Source organism: Pristiophorus japonicus, chromosome 12 (assembly GCF_044704955.1).
Source record: "Pristiophorus japonicus isolate sPriJap1 chromosome 12, sPriJap1.hap1, whole genome shotgun sequence".
NCBI lineage: Eukaryota > Metazoa > Chordata > Chondrichthyes > Pristiophoridae > Pristiophorus > Pristiophorus japonicus.
In genome coordinates, this window is record NC_091988.1 from 177,645,174 (window position 1) to 177,669,680 (window position 24,507).

Genomic DNA, 24,507 nt, shown 5'->3' on the forward strand with positions numbered 1-24,507 from the left:
GGGACTTGGTCCAAGTTAAGACACAAGCAGCCAAGTTTAGGATGACCTCAAGTTTACATAGGGTAGAACATGGGAGGCCAACCAGCAGTTGGAATAGTCAAATCCAGAGGTAACAAAACACGGCTGAGCGATGTTCCGGAGGTGGAAATAGCCTGTGATGGCGTGGATATGTCGTTGGAAGTTCATTTCAGGGTCAAAGATGACACCAAGGTTGTGAATAGTCTGCATCAGTCTCAGGAGTGATATCAATAATAAAAACATTTATTTGATCAGTTTCCTTTGATTTTTTTCATGAGTTAGCTTTCGATTTCGTCTTTCAGATGATACATTAAACCAAGGTGCCGACTGTTCTTTCAAGTGGACGTAAAAGATCCCATGGCACTATATCGAAGAAGAGCAGGGGAGTTATCCTGGTGTCCTGTCCAATCCCTCAATCAACAAAACAAAAACAGATGATCTGGTCATTATCACATTGCAGGATGTGGGAGCTTGCTGTGCGCAAATTGACTGCCGCGTTTCCCACGTTACAACAGTAACTACATTTCAAAAAGTACTGCAGTGGCTGTAAAGCACTTTGAGACGTCCAGTGGTCGTGAAAGGCGCTATATAAATGTAAGTCTTTATTTCAATTAGTGGTGCGCCTTTAAAAGTGGTGTTGCGAGGGCGGGGGGTACTTTTGTTTGACGACACTGTGTAAGTGTGGGTGGGAGGCTTCTTACCGTTTGTAATTCAAGGGGGCCGCCAACAGCGCTGGCAGCGGTCGCCCTGGCAACCGGCAGTGCGCGGGTAACCGGCCCGGCCGTGCGCGTGACGCGGCCGCCAGTGCGAGCTGACGTCAGGCGCGGGGCGGGCGGGCGGCCGCGCGCTGGCCGAGTTTGAATTAGCGGCTTTCACGTTGGAGGGAGTCCGAGCGTCGGATCCGGTCGGTTAGAAAAGGAAGAGGGAGGAGGGAGCGAGCGATCCTGAGGCGCGGCCGGTAAGTGAGTGTTTTTTTTTGTTGTTGTTGCCCCATTTTATTAAGATTTGTTTTTTTTCTTTAAAAAGCGGAATAAATTAGACTAAGCTGGGTGGGAGTGAGCCGCGTAGTTGACGGCGGAGGACATTGGTGATGGACTGGTTCTTTTTTTTGAAAGGTTGGGTTTGTCCGGCATCGGGTGTGTTCGTTTATCTAAATGAGACTGTAGGCCCTTCTTTATTTTAAATCTTTAATCTGCCTTTTCGTGTTCTCCACAATAAAAGCTCTCGCACCATTTTTATATCTTTAAAAATATATATATTTTTGTAACTAATTTCGTCCGGAAATACAATTCCTCCGTTTTAAAATTTTATTCACGTTTGATCCTCGCTTCTGGTGTAAGATGGAGATCCTGTCACAAGGAGGCAATCCCCCCAACCCCAGGTGTTGCTCTTTGTATTTTATTGTAGGTGTTTGAGGCGTTTAGAGTAAAACCATTTTAGTGACACTTTTTTTCTTCCTTTTTGCTCCCTTTTTTTTCTCAACTGGGTTATCTGTCAAATAGGAGGGTCTGGTATTGTAAAGACGGATGGGTCCGTCTGCTGAGCGCTGTCCCATCCTTGCCCCGCCCCGCCTGAGCCCCCGGCGCCGCCTCATTGGCTGCCGGCCACCGTCTGTGCCAGCGGCGCCGCGCTCCGATTGGCTGCTCACGACGTCATTCGCAGCCTGTCTGACCCCCCCTCCCCACCCCTCTTCCGCGAATGTGTTCGTCATCTCGGAGAGGAAGTAACTGCAATATAGCAATGTAGGCGAGCAATCCTGAGACACAGCACATGGCTAACATGGCGCTGACCTCAATCTTACTCAGACTTTGTGCGTTTCTTGGTGTACTTTGTACGTGAACTTTGCTCTCGGATTCTCTCTGCCTTTTTTATTAAAAAATTCTAGTTCACACGAGTCAGAATCCTAACCCTGAAGACAATGAGCTTATCGTCCAAGTGTCCCGCACCAGCGGCTGACGCCTATGCAGTCACTAGTCTTTATCTTCGATCTGTATTTAAATGTCGGTGTTGCTCAACCCTATTTCCGAATATAATGCCTAGAAATTTATCGCCAGAAATCCCGAAGAAGCATGAGTTCTGAAATACTGAGGAAGGCAGCAATAACAGTGCATTAAAATTGTACACTTTATTTTTGTACCATCAATATTGAGCATAGGGCTGGTTAATAGCCGTGAGAAATTAGATTGTTTCTATGAATGATACTAAATGACAGGGTTTTAATTTTATAAACAATTATGTGGATTTAGAGATAGGAATGAAATAAGCACTGATTCAAGCGGCTATTCAGATGCTTCATCAGTATGTGTGTTAAATTTGATTTATTTTTAAGAATATTATTTCAAATTGCATATTAACTTTCTTGTTACATTTTGAAGTGATTTTTTTTAATGTGTTAATGCTGACATTTAATTGAAGACTAATTTACAGAATGGCAATATTTGCAGGATAAATTTTAGTTTTAAAGTAGAATTAAGTGTATTAAATCTAGTGTCATTGGCTGTGTTTAATGCATTGGTATCAGTATACCATAGGAAACATTGCACTTCACTTTTACATTTCAATATGCTTCTTGTGTGAAAATCTTTATCTTCACAAACATCTCCCATCTCCACCACCACTAGTGAAGACCAATACTTCACCCTCATCCTGGCTCAAAATGCTTTATTGAGACAGAAACCCAAGTTTGGATGACAAATCTTTAATTGTATTGCTAGGTATTCTGAGTTCAAGTAACCGTAGTACCAAAATATCACGTGTGCTCTTAAATTTTACTGCAATCTGTTGTATTTCACTGATAGTTAATGATGTCTATATCTTGCATAGATACTTAGAAGCACTGCATTTATTCAAGTCCTTTGGATCCACTCCTTATCAATGGATCCCTAAATATTTGTGCTAGTGATGCTACCAGGCCATCCTTTAGCCCAGTTGCTTCACGGATCGTATTCAAGTTATCCATCCATCAACTCCATAGTAATGCTAGTATTTCATTCTTGATTCAGACCATCTTGTAAAATACACTTTGCTACAGACCATATAGTCATGAACAACATTGTTATTGTGACCATATTTTTTGGGAGCTGCAAAATTATTTTACGCAGAGAATTGTTACATTCTGAAGTGCACTGCCTAAAAGGATGGTGGAAGCAGGTTCAGTCGTAACTTTCAAAAGGGAATTGGATATATACTTGAAAAAGAAAGCATTTTTAGGGCTATGGGGGTAATGCTGGGACATGTGATTAATGGCCTCCTTCTGTGCTGTCTGATTCTACAGTCTATTTTCCTCCAAGTGCTCTTAAGTCTTTGACAAAGCTGGCCGCACCATCTTCCTCCCAGGTGTATTCTCCATTACTAGTTGTGTGGGAATGTCCTTGCTTGGTTTCATTGCTACTAAACCAGTTGTAGTAAGAACATCTCTAGTGAGGAGTTATTTCCCACATCCATACCAACACCGTTAATTCCTCAAAGGATCCAATCTGGATCTGCCCACCCCCGCCCCCAGTACATACTGTCCTTTGGCTGTGACATCTACAGACATGGTATTTGTTTCCACATATACACAGATGGTACTCAGCTCAAACTTTTCACCACCTCTACCTTTTCTCTGCTGTTTCTCCAACATCCAATCTAGTTGGGGAGTGGAATTAAACTAGGTGTTGATCAAGAAGAACAATGCAGACTTGATGGGCAGCGTGACCGTTTTTCTGCACTGTTAACATTCTAAGGCAGTTCTGGTAACTGTTCTCCAGTCTCCAGAAGTGGCAGCAACTGAAGCTGAATGTCTGTATACACAGAGTGCTTTCTTGCTTCATTGCTCTGCTTACTCTCTCTCCCTCTTCTCCCAGATCTCCTATTTCTTACATTTTGAACTGTTCTCGCCTCTAGCTTGAAGCACAGCATTGCTCGTAAACCGCCTGATCCCGCCAACTGTTGCCTTTCACCCAATTGGTCACCACCTACTCCTATTCACGTCTCCCGTGCCCAATCTTCTGCTTCCATTGGATCCAATGGCATTAATCATTTTGCCTTCATATTCTGCATCTACTTTACATTTTCTGTCACAAACTGCAAGCCACCCTTGTCTGTGTGGAATATCATTGCAAAGAAAATCTCATTTCCTAGTACACACGTGTATTAGAGTTCGTTACATTCTGTAGTCCATTCCAAATGATGGTGGATAAATAAATCTAGGCTCTAAAAATCTAAAACTCAGAAGTTCAACAGCTAGATTCATTTAATGACCAAGTACTGAATGTAAACCTCAACCTTCCAGAGAGCCTGTAATAGAAAATGACTGAAGATTTATCCTAATGTAATTATTGCTATTATCCAAGTCAACCGTAGACATTATACGACTTCTATTAAAATCTGTAAGTTCTCAAAATGGCTGAGAATCCGCTACAAATTAAGCATTCAAACATTTTGTACAAGAACGCTTAACTATTACCTCCTTGAGGTGAGTCTCAATACCAAAGTAAAATGCTGAAATGAATCCTATATGAAGCCATTTAAGTTTTTTATCATAATTAGAAAGGATGTAATCTCAAAGGAGAGCAGAACACCAATTTCCTAATCTATATTCTGAAACTGATCGGGTGGCAGTTAATAGAGATGGTACATGGGATACAATTTTGATTGGCTGTTGCAGAGTTCCAGTCAGTGTAGACTGATTACTCATTGCTTCCTGAGCTGAATGCTCATGTGTCGCTGCAGTCATCAATCCTCAAAGATGGTAATATTATAGATCCTACCTGAGAGCAAGGTCGTAATCCGGACAAGGGTTTCAGATGGTCTTGAACAAATGCATGAACTCTTCCACACTGCAGTTCTTCAGCAGCCAAATACACTTGTCTGCAAATCAGCAATGCCATACATTAGACACCATGTACATTTATTTTAGAATGGATTGTTGAATTGTATGTGGCTCACAAGGTAAACCGCACCTGGTTTAGATGATCGTTGAGATATTACAGCATACAGGTTATGCTATTCCCATGTAACGTGCTGTGAAAGAAAACCTAGTGTAATTTCAGTTTGTGATACAGCAGCACTTCATTTCAAATTGTGATGGTCTGGCCTTTATTGGTTTTGCCCTTGGCATCTATTGTTTCACTATTAAATTCCCCAAGAGTTCATCTTCATATAATGAGACTAAATACATTAGCATGATTAGAAGTTTTGCAACACTGCTAATATTGCAATATCTTTAGAATCAATTGTTTTCAGTGGTCATTTTTGAAATTAAAAGGGAAAACTGAATTGTTATAAACCTAAATTAAACTAAATTGTTTCCTAACCCTAAATATTATAGAGGGAGATGACACCATACTTGTCAATGTCTTGTTCATTGCCATATTGCCTATGTTACAACTTGAGCCAAGTCACATTCTGCCATCACCCCTGTGCTCGCTAATCTGCATTGGTTCCCGGTCCATGAATTTCTCAAATTTAAAATTCTCATCTTTGTGTTCAAATTCCTCTGTGGCCTTTGCCCCACCCTATCTGTTATCTCCTCCAGCCCTAAAACGCTCTGAGAATTCTGTGTTCCTCCAATTCTGGCACCTCATGCATCCCAGGCTTCCTTTGCTCCACCATTGGTGGCTGTGCTTTCAGCTGTCTCCTTAAACCTAATTTTTTGAGGGTGTGCAGCCCATTCAGTTTTGTGCATGAGTGAAATGTAACATTGAAAATCCTGGGCTGTGCAGGACCAGCAGAGAGGCTGTACAGTTTAGAGGGAACGTTGCTCTCCACCGCACTCTGCTCCTTTTAAGACGCTCCTTAAAATTTACCACCCGTCTTATAGTGTCCTTCTTTGACTTGGTGTCAATTTTTGTCTGATTATGCTTCTGTGACAGGGCATATTTACTTTAGATGGAACTCCTTGCCACTCCCAATAGATGACAATTACACAAATATACAACTTTATGCAGTTTATCATTTTTAATAAAGTAGTAATGATTTAGCATTCTTTTTGCTCCTACTCAGCTCTGCAGTCCTTGTTTGTTAATGAAGCAGAGTTTTATTTAAATATCTGATCTAAAATCTATTGTGGGTACCAAGTATGACATTTTTGATTTTTTTTTTAAAAAGAAAAATATCCAAAATTACTTTAAATTGAGCAGTTGCTTGTTTTGCTCACTGTGTTCTCCACCTCTAGTGTCACTGCCGTCCTCAGTCCTCAAAAATGGCAGTATTCTAAATCCTACCTGAGAGCAAGGTAAATAGTTGTAATCTGGACAAGGGATTCTAATGGTCTTGACAGCAGATAAAGGGAAGGATTTCTTTAGTGTGCTACATTTAATAATGCATAAGCATGTTTTTATTACTTTTGGATCTTTGATACAACACTGCAAATCTTTCCCAGGTAGCTTGTGAACCCTCAAGCTAGCTCTATGATGCGTGGATTTACTTAAGTGATGTAGGATCAAGAAATATATACAGATCCTACAGCTTGAAACATGTGAAAATGCTGGGGTGTATAATGTGGGATGAATCTTCAATTGATATCAGTTATGATGGTCCTGCTGTTGAAGAATAGATTATTCCTTCGTTCCTAATTAAAATTTTAATAGATTTATAATGGGATTACAAAAAATTACAAGATTAAGAATTTGTTAATGTACTCCATTTTGTCATATGAAATGCTTCTCTCCAGATATGGCAGACAATCATGTTGAAAAATCCTCTTTGGTGATCTATTAAATTCTCAGCCATTCCAGCCTGAAATGCCCTCCTGTGATCATCTTACTAGGTGAATTGAGTATTTTGGGCTACTGTTGGGGTATATTTGTGTAATCGGGCAGCTGGAGTCAATAATTTATTAAAAGACCTTCATAGATTCTGAAAATGATACAACATTTCGTTCATCGGGCATGTCTGGCTCTTTGTAGAGTATTTTGCAGTTCATAATTGCTAGTTAGTTGTAGTAGGTCCTTGTCTCCAAGTGTCAGAATGATTCTTTTTTAGATTTGTACCATTGCCAGCTGGACAAGAGTAAAGGCCATAATTGCAGTCTTGAGTATTCTTGAAACTGGCACTGAACTTACTGCAAGTTCAGTAGAACATACTGTATGTTTTAATGTACCTGATTTTTAAGTAACAGTTGAGTGCTGCACAGACTGATCAAACATTTACAGTACTTTGACTAGATGCTTAACTGCACACATTGTTCTTTTGTGACGGTTTTAGCAACTCTGCACTGTTGTGTTTAAGCGTGATTGTGGTTGATAAGCATTTCAGTCGTGTGCTTTTGAACTACTCGCATAACCACCAGTCATTGGTTTGTTGAGTAAGCTGTACAAGTCCCCTAGTATGTAAGTAGGTTTTGATGTTCATATTAAATTGCCTGTATAGCAATGTGTAGTGCATCAAGTGTGAGAAATACACCATTGGGGCATATGTGGGTGTATTATGGTGACCTGGCTACAAGCTAGGAATGATTGGGAGCTAAATAGACAAATTCACAACTACAGAAAGAATGCACATCAATAACAACTTATTTATATAGTCCCTTTAACATAATAAAATGCATCAAGGCACTTCACAGGAGTGCTATCACAAAATAAAGGGGGAACAGGTAGTGGAAATGGTCTGGGTAGAACTAAGGAACAGTAAAGGATGCAAGAATCTGGTGGCAGTTGTCTGCAGACCTCCAGACTGTGGTGATGTAGTGGGGAATCATGTGGCAGAAACAATAATAACATTTATTTATATAGAGCCTTTAACGTAGTACAACGTCCCAAGGGCACTTCAGAACAGTGTTACAGACAAACAGATAAATTTGGCACTGAGCCACAGAAGAATTTAAGGCAGATGATCAAAAGTTTGTTGAAAGGGGTAGGTTTTAACGAGTGTCTTAAAGGAGGAAAGAGAGGTAGAGAGGCATAGTTTAGAGAGGGAGTTCCAGGTATTTAAGGTCCAGGCAGCTAGCTGAAGGCACGACCACCGATGGTTGAGCAGTTATAATGAGGGATGTTCGAGACCAGAATTTGAGGAGTGCAGACATCTTATGGGATTGTGAGATGGGAAAAGATTACAGAGATAAGGAGCAAGACCATGGAATGATTTGTAAACGAGGATGAAAATTTTGAAATCGCGGCGTTGTTTAACTATGATCTTGACTTGGTGTGGGTTAGTACACGGGCTGCTGAGTTTTGGATGACTTCAAGTTTTCATAGTGTGGAAGGTCGGCCAGGAGTGATGTTGGAGTAGTCAAGTCTAGAAGTAACAAAAGGCATGAAGGAGGATTTCAGCAGCAAAAGAGCTGAGGCAAGTGATTCTATTTTATATTAATTAATTATATTAATAATTATTATAGTAATCAATGGGTGATGCTAATTTTATCTAAAAATGGGAGAAATAGAATATCTCAAGGAGTAAAGGCAATGAATTTCTGATTAGGGCCAGTTTTCTGGAACAGTATATATTTTTAGAACTGACAAGGATCAAGTCCATACTAGATGTAGTGATGAATAATAAACCAGAATTAGTTAATTTGCAAATAGTTTCCATAATATAATTGAATTTGATATTAGGTTTCAGAGGGAGAAGTAAGAGACACAAACCAAGATTTTAAAGGGATGAGAAATAACTTGACCACAGAAGCTGAGCTATTGGTAGGTAATCCGACAACAAGGCGCTTAAAATAAATTAAAATAGAGTGGGAAGTATTCTAAACAGTATTTGGTAAAATGTAAAGCAAGTATATACCCTTAAGGAAAAATGCTCCATATGCATTTAACCAACCATTGTCAACAAACAAGGTGCAAGATAGTAGAGCTAAGAGAAAGACTTCCACAAATGCAAAAAATGTGGATATCCAGCAAGTGTAAATAAACCAGCAAAAGGATGCAAAATGGAGCATGAACAAAAACTTGCAAGAGATATCACAACTAACAGTAACTGTTTTTAGAAGGTGCGAAGGGGGAATGTGGGCCTGTTAGACACATGCAGGTGTGACTGTAATGGATAATGAGGAATTTGCAGACTTGTTTTCAATAGAGGAAGAGGACAAAATTCCAGCGGTACAAGAGAACCTAAGAATAAGTCAAGAGGAGGGACTTGGTGGATTTAATTTTTTTTTTAATTGTAATGGGGAAAATAATGGATCTTAAGGTAGACAAATCTCCAGGACCTGAATTTTCACCCTATGGTAATAAAAGAAACAGATGGAGAAATTGCAAATGTGCTTTACAATAATTTTTCAAAGCTCTAGATTCTGGAATTGTGACTTGGATCAGAAAATTGTAAATGCTACTCCATTATTTTAAGACTGGAGGGAGAAACCAGGAAAGTTACAGACCTGTCGGTTGTAGCACAGTTACTGGAATCTTGGAGACAGAGAAAATGAAAATTTGAACAAGTATGAGCTGATCAGAGATTCCGCATGGATTTGTGATGGATAGGTCATGTGTGTACTAATTCTAGTCGAATTTTTTGAGCAGGTCACTAATGGGGTGGACAGGGCAGAGTGTCTGTAGATGTTGTCTATATGGACTTCCAGAAAGCATTTGATAAGGTTTCACACAGGAGATTATTAGCAATGAGAGTGTGTGAAATTGGAGGAGACCGGACCAGGGAGTTGCATATCCTGGTTTGTATATGACACTAAATTAGGAGGAACAGTAAGTTGTGTAGCTGGAAGTAAGAAGTTACAAAGGAACATAAACAGATGAAGTGAGTGGGCAAAAATCTGGCAGGTGGTATTCAATGTGGAGAAGTGGATCCAAGAAAGACACATTGGAATATTTTCTAAATGGCGAGAGTTTAGAAACTGTGGAGCAAAGGAATTTGAGTGTCCAGGCACAAACATCACCTAAAAGCTAGTGCACAGGTACAACAAGTAATCAAACAGGCTAATGAAATGTTGGCCTTCATCTTGAGGGTTAGAATACAAAGGTAGAAGGTTGTACAGAGCCTTGGTCAGAACCCATCTGGAGTGTTACATTCAGTTCCAGTTGAATATTTAGAAGACCAAAGCCATTGTTTTCAGTCCCCGCCACAAACTCCGTTCCCTGGCCATTGACACCATCCCTCTCCCAAACTTCTGTCTGAGGCTGAACCACACTGTTCGCAACCTTGGTGTCATATTTCACCCTGAAATGAGCTTTCGACAATATATCCGCAGCATAACAGACCTCTTATTTCCAACTCCGTAACATCGCCCGTCTCCGCTCTTGCCTCAGCTCATCTGTTGCTGAAGCCCTCATCTATGCCTTTGTTACTTCTAGACTTAACTATTCCAACGTACTCCTGACTGGCCTCCCACGTTCTACCCTATGTAAACTACAGGTCATCCAAAACTCAGCTGCCCGTGTCCTAACTCGCACCGAGTTCCGCTCACCCATCACCCCTGTGCTCGCTGACTTTGGCACCCAGTTAAGCAACAACTCAATTTCAAAATTCTCATCCTTGTTTTCAAATCCCTCCATTGCCTTCCTCCTTCCTATCTCTGTAATTTTCTCCAGCCCACAACCCCCCTCCCTCCCCCGCCCCCCAGAGGTATCTGCGCTCCCCTAATTCTGTTCTTTTGAGCATCCCTGATTATAATTGCTCAATAATTGGTGGCTGTGCCTTCAGTTGCCTAGGCCCTAAGCTCCCTGCCTAAACCTCTCCGCCCCTCTACCTCTCTTTCCTCCTTCAAGACGCTCCTTAAAATCTACCTTTTTGGACCAAACGTTTGGTCACCTGCGCTAATTTCTCCTTCTGTGGCTCAGTTTCAAATTTTTTGTCTCATAATACTCCTGTGAAGCGCCTTGAGACGTTTCACTATGTTATAGGCGCTATATAAATACAAGTTGTTTGTGTTCTGGGCACCACACCTCGGGAAGGATATATTCAACTGAGTACAGTGCAGATTTACCAAAATGAAGGGTTGCATAAACTTGGGTTGTATTCTCTTGAATTTAGCAGGTGGACGGGTGATGTATTTGAGGTGTTTAAAATGATTCGATGAGAGTGCATACAGAGAAGTTATTTCCTCTGGTGGGGGAATTCAGAACAAGGTGGCACAATCTTAAAAATAGAGCTAGGCCATTTGAATGAAATTGGGAAGCAATATTTCACACACAAGGTTGTGGAAACATTACATTTTCTCCCCCAAAGCACTGGATGCTGGGGGTCAATTGAAATTTTCAAGACGGAGCAACAGAATTTATTAGGCAAGGGTATCAAGGGATATAGGGCTCAAGTTTTGGACCCCTGCTAGAACGGCGCACATAGGAGAGGCCCCCCTAATTTGTGGAACAGAAATTGCGCCAAATACTTAGCTTGCGATTCTCGGATATATGTCAGGCCGTTTCCAGCTAGGCGCGGCGCAGCAGGAGCTGCTGGGGACGGAGCTACAGCCCTGTGCCAAAAAAAGTGCCGGCAGCTGCGCACGTGCACAGTAGCTCCTGGCCCTCCCAGCGCGTCCTGTCTCCGGGCGACGACCCTTTCCCTGGCCGAAGGGACGTCGCCCCTATCCCGGGCCGAGTGGTCTGACTGCCCTTACCTCTTCGGCGGCAGGGTCCACCCGGCATCTTGTTGGGGGGCGGGTCCCACCCGAACTCCTTGTCGGCGGTGGGGCCCGCCCGACCGGCATCTCCTCAGGGGTGGGCCCCGCACGAATTCCTTGTCGGCGGCGGGGTCCGCCTGACCGGCATCTTGTCGGGGGCAGGCCCCGCCCGCGCAGCTCTTCAACAGGCTGTTGGAGGGCTCCCAGTGCTGCAGTAGGTGAGTGGAAACTTTAAATTTTTTATTTATTGATTTTTTTTTTAATTTTTTGATTTTTTTGATTGATTTATTTATCATTTATTATTGATGGCTCTTTATTGGTAAAAGTGAAGTGTTTAATGCTCTGTAAAATCCCCTAACTTCCCTCCTCCCCCCCATCTCGCGATACCTGCGCCTAATTTATAAAGTGTAGGCAAGGTTTTTCTGAGTGTACAAAAATCGACACTTACTCCGTTCTAAGTTAGTTTGGAGCAACTATGCTGCCTATACTTGCAAATTAGGTGTAAGTGGCTGGTAACGTCCCCTTTTGGAAAAAAAAACTGTGCTAAAACGAAACTATTCTAACTAACGAGAACTGGAGCAAACTAAATGCCGAGAATTGCGATTTTCTAAGATACTCCATACTAAACCTAGATGCTCCAAAAAAATAGGAGCCAGTCGAGCCGAAACTTGGGCCCATAGAGGTGAGGTACAGATCAGCCATGATCTAATTAAATAGTAGAATAGGTTCGAGGAGCTGAGTGGTCTACTCCTGTTCACATGTTCCAAGAAAAATAAGCTTTGTGGCTGTGTCTCAACATTTTTGTTCTCTAAATATTCTTCAGACCAAGTTTGTCAAGTTGCCCTTGATGGCTGTCTTGTCTGGCATTCAATTGTTGGAATGATAGTTTACCATATGCCTTGTCCACCTTGTTGCCCCTTGCGCAACTTGCAGCATTACAAAAGAGTTGCCTATGGCTGGCGCATAGTATTTATAGAAGTAATTGACTACCACACAAAAGTGTTTATCTGACATCTGTTAACAGCTGAGTCGTCAGAACCAATTTTGAAGTGCAAAACAACTATGAAAGAATGGTGACTTGTGAATTCTGGTCAATCGGATCAGTCCTATGGGTGGCTTTAATAGATGAACTGTGTTCTAAATTATTCTATTGAGTGCGGGGAGAAGGATGGGGGAAGTACTTTGTACAGGATGTGCGTTTTTACTTCTCTTTCCAACTCCCCACCCGTTCCTTTTTCCTTGTCGTGCATTATAGAATGTCTTTCGTTAGTGCAGAAGGCAGACTGAATTCACTCATGCTGGAGGAATGCATGACAAGAGTTTTCGTCTAATAATAATACTCCACATGCAGCAATGGAAGAGCTGTCACTGATGGTCAAGTTGTGAGAAACTATTCATTTTTGTGTACCCTATATCTGTGCAACCAGGCCCCTGGAAAATAAAAGTGAGAATGTTACTCTAAATGTTCTTTTCTCATGTTCTGATTAGCAGGATAAAATATTGACCCGGAGCTGGATTCCAATTCATTGCATCTGTTCAAATAGTTTGAATTCCATAGTTTAAAATCCTATTCGGTTGAATAGGCTATAATTTCAATACTAATCAGGGTCAGGACAGCTGTGGGCACATTTGGGAGAATCTATGATTAATCTGTGGCACTGAGCAACAGTTGCGAGAATTTAAAAGTATTTCCTATACAACTTGAGTTAAATAATGTATAGTTCCTGGCCGTGCACTTGAGTCAACTTTTACTCTTAAATAAATATGCAGTTCCTCTTATATACCAATAAAGCTTCTGCATGTTAACCTGTGTGAGGGAGCTGTTTACAGTGGCAGCCATCAGGAGATGCAAAATTATAGCTGGACAAAACAATATTGGCCTGCTTAAAAGCAGAAGCAAATCTGAATTTTGAGATTGAGATCTGTAGTTGGTCCATCCTCATCTGCATACTTTGTACAAATCTCTCTGGATCGATGACTATGACGATATGTTCTTTTGATGCAGAGGCACTTTCTTTGGTGCTAGATCTCCATACCAAAGCCTATTGTTTGCATTCTGCTCTTGATTTATGACTTCCAATTTTTCCCCTCGTTGGGCCTTTTGAGATTACTGTATCCCTGCTGAAGCCATAACAGAATCTCATTCACACACTTAAACCCCCCCCCCCCGCAGCTCCGATTTTAACTCCTAACTTCTGGGTAGGGGTGGTGACTTACCGCCTGTGATCCTGCTGCTATCCCATCAAGTACTGATACTGACCTCTTTTGCGCAGGACATCGCGGTTCTGCTTTAAATATGCAGATCGGGTCCTGAAGATATCATCGGGAATGTCATGTATTCAACTGTCATTGTAACCCATGTATAAGCTGAACTAAGTTGTATACCTTGAGAACACTGACCACAGGGGGCGAACTTGTGGGAGACACTCCTAACCTGGACTTTGTGGTATAAAAGGGGAAGCCCCACCCACCGTCTGTCTCTTGAAGTCTTGGCAATAAAGGTAACTGGTCACAGAGTGATCTTTTCTCAAGTATGGGCCTCGTGTGCATTTGTACTGTATAGTAAGGACATATTATTGACGACGAGAAACTGGGATTCAAACCACACGAGCATGGCCACTAGCAGCACAGAAGAGAGGTACTGTGTTGGTGATGATTGGGACGACTTTATTGAGAGACTACAGCAAAGTTTTGTCACTAAGGAATGGTTGGGACAGGATTCGGCCGACAAACGCAGGGCTCATCTCCTGACGGTTTGTGGATCCAGAATATACTCCCTGATGAAGGATCTTCGAGCGCCACAGAAGCCGGCGGACAAGCCGTTTGAAGAGGCCAGTAAGTTGATTGGGGAACACCTTAAGCCGGCGAGCAGCATGCACATGGCGAGAAGGGCAAAGCGTTCCAGACTTCGTGGCAGATCTCCGGCGACTGGCAAGCCTATGTAAGTTCCCAGATGCATGCAGAGCGGAGATGCTGCAAGACTTTTTTATTGAGGGCATTGGGCACGCTAGGGTTTTCAGGAAACTGATTGAGACCAAAGACTTGACCTTGGAAGCGGCGGCTATGATAGCCCAGACAATTACGTCGGGAGGAAGAGACCAGAATGATTTATGGCAAAAATCTTGGCTCAAATGCGGCAAACGACCAGGGAGTCAACATTGTTAACGCGGCACACAGTTCTCTAGACAGACAAGGGCAATCGGACATGCCCCAGCATGCAGTCGAACCCAAAGGGGGAATTCAACAGAGACAATGGCTAGCTAAACGGCGATTCGTGCCATTGCAATGGACAATGCGGCCAGTAATGGGGCCATCAACACCTGTTGATGGTGCGCTTAAGGACAGTTACAGAGACAGTCAGAGACGATCGACTGGTAACGGACCTTTTGTTTCCAACAATGGGGCCTCTAGCTCAAGCTGGAGGTGTGGAGGCAAACACCCAGCCAGACCTTGCAGGTATCAGCAACATACCTGCAGAAACTGCAACGACAGCGGTCACTTGGCGCGTATGTGCAGGAAGCCTGCAGCCAGGTTGATGTACGAGGAGGACGGGCCCGATGTAAGCCCTACGAGGCCAAATGAATACTGGGGGAAATCGCTGGAAGCTGAAGTTCAGCGAGTTCATGTGGAGCACATATATAGTTCATATACCAGGACGCCACCGATAATGATGAAAGTGCTCCTCAGTGGCATCCCAGTATTAATGGAGCTGGATACGGGGGCCAGCCTGTCCCTGATGAGTATCAAACAGTTTGAAAGGTTGTGGGTGTCCAAAGCCAGGAGGCCAAAATTATTGCCGATTGACGCACTGCTATGGACATATCCAAAGGAGATCATTTCGGTGTGAGGCAGTGCCACGATAGTTGTGACCCACAAAGATTCGGAGAACAGGTTGCCACTCTGGATTGTCCCGGGGGACGGTCCCGCACTACTGGGGAGGAATTGGCTTGCTGTCATGAACTGGAAATGGGGCGATGTCAATGCAATTTCTTCTGTGGAGCGAGTATCATGCTCACAGGTCCTGGACAAATTTGACTCATTATTTCAACCCGGCATCGGCACTTTCATGGGGACCAAGGTAATGATTCTCTCAAACCCGGACACCAGGCCAGTATACCACAAGGCCAGAGCGGTGCCATACATGATGCGGGAAAAGATAGAATGCGAATTGGACCACCTGCTGAGGGAAGGCATCATCTCGCCAGTCGAATTCAGTGACTGGGCGAGCCCGATCATGCCGGTGCTCAAGGCGGATCGGTCGGTCAGGATATGTGGCGATTACAAGGCCACCATCAATCGGGTATCACTCCAAGACCAGTACCCGCTACCGAGAGCGGAGGACCTCTTTGCGACGCTATCCGGTGGCAAACTTTTTTCAAAATTGGACCTGACCTCAGCTTACATGACCCAGAAGCTGGCGAGTGAGTCGAAGAAGCTGACCACCATCACGACACACAAGGGGTTGTTTGAGTATAACAGATGTCCGTTCAAGATTCGTTCGGCCGCCGCGATCTTTCAGCAAAATATGGAAAGCCTCCTCAAGTCGATTCCATGGACGGTGGTTTTTCAAGACGACATCCTTATCACGGGTCGTGATACGGAAGAACACCTCCACAACCTGGAGGAGGTGCTACGCAGACTGGATCGGGTAGGGCTGCGACTGAAACAGGCGAAGTGCGTCTTCTTAGCTCCAGAGGTAGAATTCCTGGGGAGGAGGGTAGCAGCAGAAGGGATCAGACCTTCTGCGTCCAAAACTGAAGCGATCCAGAGAGCACCCAGACCCCGTAACACGACGGAGCTGCGTTCATTCCTGGGGCTCCTGAACTATTTTGGCAACTGTCTTTCCAAATTGAGCACGCTGTTGGAGCCGATACACGTGCTGCTACGCAAAGGTCGCGATTGGGGGGGACAGCCAGGAAAGGGCTTTTGATCGAGCACGCAATTTGTTATGTTCCAACAAACTTAACGTTATATGACCCGTGTAAGAAACTAGTTTTAACATGTGGTGCGTCATCCTGTGGGATCGGGTGTGTGTTGCAGCATGTGAATGCCAATGGTCATTTACAGCCGGTAGCTTATGCCTTCAGAAGTCTGACCCGGGCAGAAGGGGGCTACGGGATGGTAGAAAAGGAAGCGCTAGCATGTGTATATGCAGTAAAAAAAAATGCACCAGTACCTGTTTGCCAGTAAATTTGAACTGGAGACAGATCACAAACCCCTAACGTCCCTTTTGGCTGACAACAAGGCCATGAATGCAAATGCATCAGTCCACATACAGAGGTGGGCACTTACGTTAGCCGCCTATGACTACACAATTCGGCACAGACCGGGCACTGAAAACTGTGCCGATGCACTCAGCAGGTTCCTACTAGCTGCAACTGAGCATGATGCTAAGATGGTCATGGCTGTTGAAGCTTTTGAAAGCGAAGGCTCACCTGTGACAGCCCGTCAGATTAAAGTCTGGACAAATAAAGACCCGCTATTGTCTTTAATTAAGAAATGTGTCCTGAATGGGGACTGGGCAGCCATGTACGGGGCATGCGTGATGAATACGTGGCTTGAGCAATGGTGCAGCAGGGAGGGATTCAAATTCCTGGGGCATTGGAACCGGTTCTGGGGGAGGTGGGACCAGTACAATCCGGACGGTCTGCACCTGGGCAGAATCGGAACCAATGTCCTCGGGGGAGTGTTTGCTAGTGCTGTTGGGGAGGAGTTAAACTAATATGGCAGGGGGATGGGAACCAATGCAGGGAGATAGAGGGAAACAAAAAGGAGGCAAAAACAAAAGACAGAAAGGAGATGAGGAAAAGTGGAGGGCAGAGAAACCCAAGGCAAAGAACAAAAAGGGCCATTGTACAGCAAAATTCTAAAAGGACAGAGGGTGTTAAAAAAACAAGCCTAAAGGCTTTGTGTCTTAATGCAAGGAGTATCCGCAATAAGGTGGATGAATTAACTGTGCAAATAGATGTTAACAAATATGATGTGATTGGGATTACGGAGACGTGGCTCCAGGATGAGCAGGGCTGGGAACTCAACATCCAGGGGTATTCAACATTCAGGAAGGATAGAATAAAAGGAAAAGGAGGTGGGGTAGCATTGCTGGTTAAAGAGGAGATTAATGCAATAGTTAGGAAAGACATTAGCTTGGATGATGTGGAATCTATATGGGTAGAGCTGCAGAACACCAAAGGGCAAAAAACGTTAGTAGGAGTTGTGTACAGACCTCCAAACAGTAATAGGGATGTTGGGGAGGGCATCAAACAGGAAATTAGGGGTGCATGCAATAAAGGTGTAGCAGTTATAATGGGTGACTTTAATATGCACATAGATTGGGCTAGCCAAACTGGAAGCAATACGGTGGAGGAGGATTTCCTGGAGTGCATAAGGGATGGTTTTCTAGACCAATATGTTGAGGAACCAACTAGGGGGGAGGCCATCTTAGACTGGGTGTTGTGTAATGAGAGAGGATTAATTAGCAATCTCATTGTGCGAGGCCCCTTGGGGAAGAGTGACCATAATATGGTGGAATTCTGCATTAGGATGGAGAATGAAACAGTAAATTCAGAGACCATGGTCCAGAACTTAAAGAAGGGTAACTTTGAAGGTATGAGGCGAGAATTGGCTAGGATAGATTGGCGAATGATACTTAGGGGGTTGACTGTGGATGGGCAATGGCAGACATTTAGAGACCGCATGGATGAAGTACAACAATTGTACATTCCTGTCTGGCGTAAAAATAAAAAGGGGAAGGTGGCTCAACCGTGGCTATCTAGGGAAATCAGGGATAGTATTAAAGCCAAGGAAGTGGCATACAAATTGGCCAGAAATAGCAGCGAACCTGGGGACTGGGAGAAATTTAGAACTCAGCAGAGGAGGACAAAGGGTTTGATTAGGACAGGGAAAATGGAGTACGAGAAGAAGCTTGCAGGGAACATTAAGGCGGATTGCAAAAGTTTCTATAGGTATGTAAAGAGAAAAAGGTTGGTGAAGACAAACGTAGGTCCCCTGCAGTCAGAATCAGGGGAAGTCATAACGGGGAACAAAGAAATGGCGGATCAATTGAACAAGTACTTTGGTTCGGTATTCACTAAGGAGGATACAAACAACCTTCCGGATATAAAAGGGGTCAGAGGGTCTAGTAAGGAAGAGGAACTGAGGGAAATCTTTATTAGTCGGGAAATTGTGTTGGGGAAATTGATGGGATTGAAGGCAGATAAATCCCCAGGGCCTGATGGCCTGCATCCTAGAGTACTTAAGGAGGTGGCCTTGGAAATAGCGGATGCATTGACAGTCATTTTCCAACATTCCATTGACTCTGGATCAGTTCCTATGGAGTGGAGGGTAGCCAATGTAACCCCACTTTTTAAAAAAGGAGGGAGAGAGAAAACAGGGAATTATAGACCGGTCAGCCTGACCTCAGTAGTGGGTAAAATGATGGAATCAATTATTAAGGATGTCATAGCAGTGCATCTGGAAAATGGTGACATGATAGGTCCAAGTCAGCATGGATTTGTGAAAGGGAAATCATGCTTGACAAATCTTCTGGAATTTTTTGAGGATGTTTCCAGTAAAGTGGACAAAGGAGAACCAGTTGATGTGGTATATTTGGACTTTCAGAAGGCTTTCGACAAGGTCCCACACAAGAGATTAATGTGCAAAGTTAAAGCACATGGGATTGGGGGTAGTGTGCTGACGTGGATTGAGAACTGGTTGTCAGACAGGAAGCAAAGAGTAGGAGTAAACGGGTACTTTTCAGAATGGCAGGCAGTGACTAGTGGAGTGCCGCAAGGTTCTGTGCTGGGGCCCCAGCTGTTTACATTGTACATTAATGATTTAGACGAGGGGATTAAATGCAGTATCTCCAAATTTGCGGATGATACTAAGTTGGGTGGCAGTGTGAGCTGCGAGGAGGATGCTATTAGGCTGCAGAGTGACTTGGATAGGTTAGGTGAGTGGGCAAATGCATGGCAGATGAAGTATAATGTGGATAAATGTGAGGTTATCCACTTTGGTGGTAAAAACAGAGAGACAGACTATTATCTGAATGGTGACAGATTAGGAAAAGGGAAGGTGCAACGAGACCTGGGTGTCATGGTACATCAGTCATTGAAGGTTGGCATGCAGGTACAGCAGGCGGTTAAGAAAGCAAATGGCATGTTGGCCTTCATAGCGAGGGGATTTGAATACAGGGGCAGGGAGGTGTTGCTACAGTTGTACAGGGCCTTGGTGAGGCCACACCTGGAGTATTGTGTACAGTTTTGGTCTCCTAACTTGAGGAAGGACATTCTTGCTATTGAGGGAGTGCAGCGAAGGTTCACCAGACTGATTCCCGGGATGGCGGGACTGACCTATCAAGAAAGATTGGATCAATTGGGCTTGTATTCACTGGAGTTCAGAAGAATGAGAGGGGACCTCATAGAAACGTTTAAAATTCTGACGGGTTTAGACAGGTTAGATGCAGAAAGAATGTTCCCAATGTTGGGGAAGTCCAGAACCAGGGGTCACAGTCTGAGGATAAGGGGTAAGCCATTTAGGACCGAGATGAGGAGAAACTTCTTCACCCAGAGAGTGGTGAACCTGTGGAATTCTCTACCACAGAAAGTAGTTGAGGCCAATTCACTAAATATATTCAAAAGGGAGTTAGATGAAGTCCTTACTACTCGGGGGATCAAGGGTTATGGCGAGAAAGCAGGAAGGGGGTACTGAAGTTTCATGTTCAGCCATGAACTCATTGAATGGCGGTGCGGGCTGGAAGGGCTGAATGGCCTGCTCCTGCACCTATTTTCTATGTTTCTATGTTTCTATTAGGGCAGGGAAAATGGAGTATGAGAAGAAGCTTGCAGGGAACATTAAGACGGATTGCAAAAGTTTCTATAGATATGTAAAGAGAAAAAGGTTAGTAAAGACAAATGTAGGTCCCCTGCAGTCAGAATCAGGGGAAGTCATAACGGGGAACAAAGAAATGGCGGACCAATTGAACAAGTACTTTGGTTCGGTATTCACGAAGGAGGACACGAACAACCTTCCGGTTATAAAAGGGGTCGGGGGGTCTAGTAAGGAGGAGGAACTGAGGGAAATCCTTATTAGCCGGGAAATTGTGTTGGGGAAATTGATGGGATTGAAGGCCGATAAATCCCCAGGGCCTGATGGACTGCATCCCAGAGTACTTAAGGAGGTGGCCTTGGAAATAGTGGATGCGTTGACAGTCATTTTCCAACATTCCATTGACTCTGGATCAGTTCCTATGGAGTGGAGGGTAGCCAATGTAACCCCACTTTTTAAAAAAGGAGGGAGAGAGAAAACAGGGAATTATAGACCGGTCAGCCTGACATCGGTAGTGGGTAAAATGATGGAATCAATTATTAAGGATGTCATAGCAGTGCATTTGGAAAGAGGTGACATGATAGGTCCAAGTCAGCATGGATTTGTGAAAGGGAAATCATGCTTGACAAATCTTCTGGAATTTTTTGAGGATGTTTCCAGTAGAGTGGATAAGGGAGAACCAGTTGATGTGGTATATTTGGACTTTCAGAAGGCGTTCGACAAGGTCCCACACAAGAGATTGATGTGCAAAGTTAGAGCACATGGGATTGGGGGTAGTGTACTGACATGGATTGAGAACTGGTTGTCAGACAGGAAGCAAAGAGTAGGAGTAAATGGGTACTTTTCAGAATGGCAGGCAGTGACTAGTGGGGTACCGCAAGGTTCTGTGCTGGGGCCCCAGCTGTTTACACTGTACATTAATGATTTAGATGAGGGGATTAAATGTAGTATCTCCAAATTTGCGGATGACACTAAGTTGGGTGGCAGTGTGAGCTGCGAGGAGGATGCTGTGAGGCTGCAGAGCGACTTGGATAGGTTAGGTGAGTGGGCAAATGCATGGCAGATGAAGTATAATGTGGATAAATGTGAGGTTATCCACTTTGGTGGTAAAAACAGAGAGACAGACTATTATCTGAATGGTGACAGATTAGGAAAAGGGGAGGTGCAAAGAGACCTGGGTGTCATGGTACATCAGTCATTGAAGGTTGGCATGCAGGTGCAGCAGGCGGTTAAGAAAGCAAATGGCATGTTGGCCTTCATAGCAAGGGGATTTGAGTACAGGGGCAGGGAGGTGTTGCTACAGTTGTACAGGGCATTGGTGAGGCCACACCTGGAGTATTGTGTACAGTTTTGGTCTCCTAACCTGAGGAAGGACATTCTTGCTATTGAGGGAGTGTAGCGAAGGTTCACCAGACTGATTCCCGGGATGGCGGGACTGACCTATCAAGAAAGACTGGATCAACTGGGCTTGTATTCACTGGAGTTCAGAAGAATGAGAGGGGACCTCATAGAAACATATAAAATTCTGACGGGGTTAGACAGGTTAGATGCAGGAAGAATGTTCCCAATGTTGGGGAAGTCCAGAACCAGGGGTCACAGTCTAAGGATAAGGGGTAAGCCATTTAGGACCGAGATGCGGAGGAACTTCTTCACCCAGAGAGTGGTGAACCTGTGGAATTCTCTACCACAGAAAGTTGTTGAGGCCAATTCACTAAATATATTCAAAAAGGAGTTAGATGAGGTCCTTACTGCTAGGGGGATCAAGGGGTATGGCGAGAAAGCAGGAATGGGGTACTGAAGTTGAATGTTCAGCCATGAACTCATTGAATGGCGGTGCAGGCTAGAAGGGCCGAATGGCCTACTCCTGCACCTATTTTCTATGTTTCTATGTTTCTATGCCCTGAGGAGTTTAAACCGTTTCATATGCGCAAGGATGAACTCTCGATTCAGGCCGATTGCCTACTGTGGGGAAACCGAGCAGTCATGCCCCAGAAGGGCAGAGAGGTGTTTATCAGAGAACTTCACAATAAGCACCCGGGCATTGTCATGATGAAAGCAATTGCCAGGTCACAGGTTTGGTGGTTAGGAATAGATGCAGACCTGGAACTTTGTGTTCGCAGGTGCAACACGTGTGCTCAGCTGGGCAACGCACCCAAGGAAGCCCCCCTTAGCCCCTGGTCCTGGCCCGCCAAGCCATGGTCACGCATCCATGTGGACTACGCAGGTCCTTTTCATGGAAAAATGTTTTTGGTTGTAGTAGACGCCTACTCCAAATGGATTGAGTGTGCCATTTTAAATTTAAGCACCTCCTCTGCCACGGTAGAAAGTCTACGGGCAATGTTCGCCACCCATGGTCTACCGGACGTCTTGGTCAGCGACAATGGCCCGTGCTTCACAAGCACTGAATTCCAGGACTTCATGACAGGCAATGGAATCAACCATGTCAGAACGGCACCGTTCAAGCCGGCCTCAAACGGCCAGGCAGAATGAACAGTGCAGATAATCAAACGGGGGATGCTCAGAATCCAAGGGGGTTCCCTACAAAGCCGCTTATCACGCCTCCTGATGGCCAATAGATCCTGACCACACTCGTTCACAGGGGTTCCACCCGCCGAGCTGCTAATGAAAAGAACGCTCAAAACCTATACACCCTACTATGAAAGAAATTGTTGAGAGCAGGCGTCAGTCACAATGTGACTACCATGACAAGAATGTGAGGGCGCGATGTATTGATGTTTTTGTCCTTAATTACGCTGCAGGGCCCAAATGGCTTGCAGGCACTGTGATTGCCAAAGAGGGGAATAGGGTTTTGGTAGTTAAACTTACCAATGGACAAATCTGCCGCAAACACGTGAATCAAACTAAAAGGAGGTTCAGCAACCCCATAGAAGAAGCAGAGGAAGAACACGACATAGAGTTTACTCCACCACAGGTAACCGAACACCGGAACCAAGTGGAGGAGAGCCCAGTCACTGTGGGCAGTCTGGACAGGCCTGAGGCACCGCAAACAGCAGACACTCAGGCCAGCGCCCAACAACCGGAGCCCCAACTCGGGCGCTCTACAAGGGAGCATAAACCACCAGAGACTTAACCTGTGATCCCAATAAGACATTGGGGGGGGAGGTGATGTCATGTATTCAACTGTCATTGTAACCCATGTATAAGCTGACCTAAGTTGTATACCTTGAACACTGACCACAGGGGGCGAACTTGTGGGAGACACTCCTAACCTGGACTTTCCGGTATAAAAGGGGAAGCTCCACCCACTGTCTATCTCTTGAGGTCTTGGTAATAAAGGTAACTGGTCACAGGGTGATCGTTTCTCAAGCATGGGCCTCGTGTGCATTTATACTGTATAGTAAGGACATAGTAGGGACCTGATTGCAGTTTTATTCCAATGTCTAAGCAAGGGATCAGAGATGGCTTCCTTGTCAGGGCAAATCTACCGGGAGCTGAATTGTAGGCAGAAAAGGTGCAGGCAGATAAATTTATTTCGGTTTCCTTATGGGCCAGGAGTGTTATTTTGGGCCTCCCCCACCATTTAATCTGACTGCTGTTGATTGTTCCAGTGGATCCCCACTGGCGGCCTCCTGTCATCCTAAACCCTGCTCCCACCCACCGGCCAGGTAGTGGAATTGGATGTGGCTGGGTTTGGGCAGGAGTCTGATGAAATTTATGGAAATGAGGCCCGGCTGTTAAAATTGACCAAGCCTCGACATCTTCATTGCTTCGGGATTCGCTTGCACCAATTCTGACCCTCAGCCCCTTGTTAAAGTCAGGCCTTTGTGTCAAATGGCCCTAAAACTTCATTCTGTGCCCCTAGAAAAATTGCTTTGCTGCAGCTTTCCTTGCTTGAGTTGACTTGTTACATAGGCAGTCCACGCTTTTTAAAAAAAAAAAAATATATATATATATATTTTTGTTTGAGGCGGCGGGCGCATTGTACTCATAAAGTGTCTTGTATTTCACAAACAACAAATGACCTTTTTGAGATCTTTGATGTCTGCATGATCCATCTGAACAGGTAGATAGGAGAGGGAAGGCCTCTGACAATCTAGCCTCCTTCAGTACTGCATTGGAGGGCTGGTCTGTTTTTTATATGCTCAAGTTTTGGAGTGTGAGTGTGGGGATGCAGTTTGCATCCATAAACTTGCTAACTCAGAATTGAGTGC

The 24,507-nt window shown here is 44.2% G+C and overlaps 1 protein-coding gene across 2 annotated transcripts in view; it reads left to right on the forward strand.

Annotated features, from left to right (window-relative positions):
• The first annotated feature begins 854 nt into the window (after positions 1-854).
• Positions 855-24,507, forward strand: part of LOC139277569 (microtubule-associated protein RP/EB family member 1-like) — a 53,885-nt gene continuing 30,232 nt past the window's right edge. Inside the window, exon 1 of one of the 2 annotated variants that reach the window (XM_070896206.1) lies at positions 855-980. The gene's annotated coding sequence lies outside the window, so the exon portion shown is untranslated. The remainder of the gene's footprint in view (positions 981-24,507) is intronic. The other variant, XM_070896205.1, reaches the window with a different exon arrangement.